This window comes from Phascolarctos cinereus, unplaced genomic scaffold (genome assembly GCF_003287225.1).
Source record: "Phascolarctos cinereus isolate Bilbo 61053 unplaced genomic scaffold, phaCin_HiC Scaffold_1;HRSCAF=81, whole genome shotgun sequence".
In the NCBI taxonomy this organism is placed as follows: Eukaryota; Metazoa; Chordata; class Mammalia; order Diprotodontia; family Phascolarctidae; genus Phascolarctos; species Phascolarctos cinereus.
In genome coordinates, this window is record NW_027555514.1 from 156,378,638 (window position 1) to 156,382,822 (window position 4,185).

At 34.0% G+C, this 4,185-nt stretch overlaps 1 pseudogene; it reads left to right on the forward strand.

Annotated features, from left to right (window-relative positions):
* The first annotated feature begins 2,576 nt into the window (after positions 1-2,576).
* Positions 2,577-3,000, forward strand: LOC110217330 (mitochondrial import receptor subunit TOM20 homolog pseudogene; annotated as a pseudogene).
* The last annotated feature ends 1,185 nt before the right edge of the window (positions 3,001-4,185 follow it).

Here is a 4,185-nt window from a genome sequence, read left to right on the forward strand (position 1 = left end):
GAATTCATGGGGTCACAGAGTCAGACATGACTAAACAACTGAACAACAAATCACTTCTAAAGACCATTCTAACTAAAAATTTCACCCTATATGCCAAAAATCAAAAAGAGAAATTTGCATGACACTCATGGCTACTTTTTCATCTCTACAAAAATATTTATGAGAAAGAGGTAAACATGCATCAATGGTATTCTAGGTGAAAATATAAGATGTGTACAGGCATATTTTTACAAATGATCTTTCACAGCAGACCACATTATCATAGTCATACTATTAAAGATGCAGACAATGCACAATACTGCTATTTATTGTTTGTTGATTATCTAAAAAAACAATTTACAAAATGAATTCATGATTAAAAGATCTATAACAAGGAATCTCTTGGGAATAATAGAATTATGCAATATATATGTATATATATGTGTGTCTGTGTACCTGTGTGTGTGTGTATGTGTGCAACAAGTGTGTGTGTGTATTTGATAAATGCATCCACCAAGATTTCTATTTAACAACCTTCATTATTGTCAGGTAAGGCTTTAAACAGGGATATGTGTGCTTATCAAAATTATTTTTGTGGGACCAGCTCTGAGCCAGGAGGACCTGAGTTAAAATCCAGCCTCAGACACTTACTGGCTGTGTGACCCTGGGCAAGTCACTTAACCCTAAATGTCTCCAAAAACATAATTTTTGCCACTGCTATTTATTTTTAAGTAAATTTTTTAAATATATTTTGTTTTTACATCACATACATTTTTCAATCTATACCTTCCTCTTCACTTTCCCGTAAACATTTTTTTTTATATAAAAGAGAAAATAAAGGAGCTAAGAAAATCAGTTCATGAAAATAAACAAAGTGAAGAAGTTTCACATCATATATGGTTACAAGATCTTAAAAACTGTTTTATGTTCTAAACCAGTGTCTGCTTGGAAATAATATGTTCTGTTGACAAAGGGAGTTTCTGGGATCTTTTGACTTCTTTGTTGTTATTATTGCTTCATATTATTTAAACACTTGTAGAAAGTAGTCATAGTCCATGTCAGTGTCTTTTTCTTCATCAATTTCCCATTTTAATGATCAAGAAAATTTTTGAAAAAGTCAGGCTAGAGTTGTTATAATTACTCACAGTGTCTTCTCATCTTTAGCCTGTCTTCTATTTTTTTTCCTTTTTATTCTAGCAGTTTGATGGTGTGTACACAGACAATTGATTCAAAAATGATTATCATATCAGTTAACTGTAATTTCCTGATTGTTAAAACACATTTTTATGATGTTGTTTAGTCTTCACTATGTACTATGTGCCATTTGCTATGGAATGAGAGTTCCTTCTCTGTTTACCAAGTAGAAAATGCCAATAAAAGGCATCATTCCATCCGCTGTTATAAGTCAAGGTAGGGACAAGTATGAAATGTCATGTAAAATAAAAGGGAATCTGTAGGAAACAGACTTCTGAATAAGAAATACATTTTTACAGGTGTTTACAGTACACAGAAACATGGTTCACTTCCCATCTGTTCAGTCACTGGCTTTAGAGGAAGTTTTATGTAATCTAGGAGAAGGAAAAGAAACTTTCTAATCTATGAGTCTAAAGGTGTCCTTAGGGGTTTAAAACAGAGTGGATTCTGTCTTTGGTTGGCCTTGCTCAAGATGTGAATAAAGAACAGTAAAACTTATAGGATAGACATGAATGCAATGAAATGCAGGCTTATTCTAACAAGACAAAAATCATGTCGAGAAAGGTGACATAGACCATTCCCCTTCACATGCTATGTACCACCATATTTTCTCTTTTCTTGAAGGAAAATTAATAATATAAGGTTTTTCATATTATGAAATTACTTGGCTCTTTTTTCCCTCAAACTATATATGTTCCACCTTAATTATTGTCATCCTCCCCATGCTCACTTTTGTTTGGAAGCCAGCTAGTATTAAGGTTTACACTGACTTATTTAGGAGGACCTTACTCAGTTCTTATTTTTTCTTAACCACTTTATCCTTTGAAAAAAATTTATAGCAGATAAGGAACAAGTATTTCCCTGCCTTATTTTGCTTATGTACATCATGCTTGTTGAGATGTTCAGTTGTTTTTCCAAATAGTGATACTTGTTTCCTTGGATGCACAATGATGGGAATTTTTCCAACTTCTTTATTCACTTATTCAACAAAAACTTGTGAGCCTCCTTTCTATTTAACCACAACTTCCTTCTATCTTCTTATTTCATTCATTAGATGAATGTTATTATTGCTTGTGGTCCAGTTTGTTGAAAAGCATGTCACCATGTTGGTCTCAAATAAAGACATGACATTTATAGTGTCAAAAGTAAAATTCATATTCAAAGATAGACTAAAAGTCTGATTTACTTTGGCTTTTTCTGCTCCCTTTTCCTTTCCCTTTTCACATTAACATGATAAAAATGGAAACACTAGGCCCCTCTCTTCATTGGTTCTTCCCTTCACAGGAGAGGAGAGAGCTGACTATCCTAGATTAGGGATCAGTGCAGGATGGTGCCATTGCTTATACCTCCATCTCCAGCAGCTCCAGAAACATGGTGGCTGGTGTGGTGTGATCACCATTGGCATGTGCAGGGCTCTCTTCTTTCACTATTATATTTACTTCAACAGCAAGAGACAGAGACCCCAACTTCAAGAACAGGCTTGGGAAAAAAAAAAAAGAACAGGCTTTAGAGTGAAGAAAGAAACAGAAGCTTGCCAAAGAGGAGCTGCACTTTCAAAGTCACCTGACCTTAAGGATGCAGAAGCTGTTCAGAAGTTCTTCCTTGAAGAAATACAGTTTGCTGAGAAATTACTAGCCCAAGGTGCCTATGAAAAGTATGTTGACCACTTGACAAATGTAGCTGCTGTCTGTGGGAAGCCACAGCAGTTGTTACAAGTTTTACAGCAAACTCTTCCATCACCAGTGTCCCAGACTGTTCTGACTAAGCTGCCAATTGTTAGCCAGAGAATTGTGTGTGCAGAGCTTGGCCAAAGATGATGTGGAATGAGAAACATGTCAACATAATTACATCTTAATTAAAAAAATTAAATAATCCTTAGCCCAGATGGCGAGCAGCAATGGGGTGGGGGGAGGGCAAACATGCTACTCATGGACTATATATTACACTGAAATCTACCAAACTTGATTCTAACTTTGGGTAAGTAGGTTTGCTTGGATTTTATTTGTCTTAGTGAGAAAAGTACTTCAATGTTTTTTTTTATTGTAAATATACTCTGAATTATCAAAATATCACTAATTTCATTTGTTACTAAAATATGCAGTTTTAAGACACATATGACATGACACTACTACATGTTAAAATACCCAGTGCTCCTTTTAGTAAAACAAACATTAAAGCAATAAAAAAGAACTCTGCATGCCATGTTAGAAAAAAAATAGAAACACTAGACTGAAAGTTCATTTCTATTTTTATTTGTTTCATGGGCAAGGACTTTTTGTGTAGAGAATTAATATGGCCAAAGAATTCAAACTCTAGTGATGAATCTGTTATGTTCCTCTTTATAAAGCTAGATTAGTTTCCAGGAGACAGAATGAATTGCTCAACAAAATTTTCCTCAAAGATTGTCTAGCTTGTTAAAATCTCCCACAGTTTTTTCCCCCCATTGGCATTTCCATCAAGAATTCAGTGTCACATTATGCTACCATAAGGTAACAAGAGCTGAGCATTTGTAGAATAACAGAGTGTACTGACCCTACCAAAAACAGAAAAAAAAATAGCCTGGCATGATCTGTTTTAGATGAAGAGATAGTAAAAATATATATTAGAGGTTGCCTTTGTACATTCCTTCCTAAACATCCTTCTGATAGTAGGTTTTTGAATTTTGCCAATAATTTATAATATTTTGGTGACTTTGACTTCAAGTTTGAAGCTCTCTATTATTTTCTATCTCTGTCTCTGTCTCTTTGTCTGTCTCTATCTCTGAATTTAATTTGGACATTAATTTTAAAGTCCTATAGCATGTCTTCCACTTTCCACAATATTTTATGTACAAAATTGCATTATGTAGTTCTTCCGGTGTCCTTGGGTGTAGTTCATTTAGATCTTCTGACTCAAATACATTGAACACAGCTAAATTCTCTCTTGTAATATATTCTTTTGCATTGAATTTCAGCTTTCTTTTTTTTCCATTCCAAATATCATTCTCTTTAGCAAAGAAAAAAAGAAATAAAA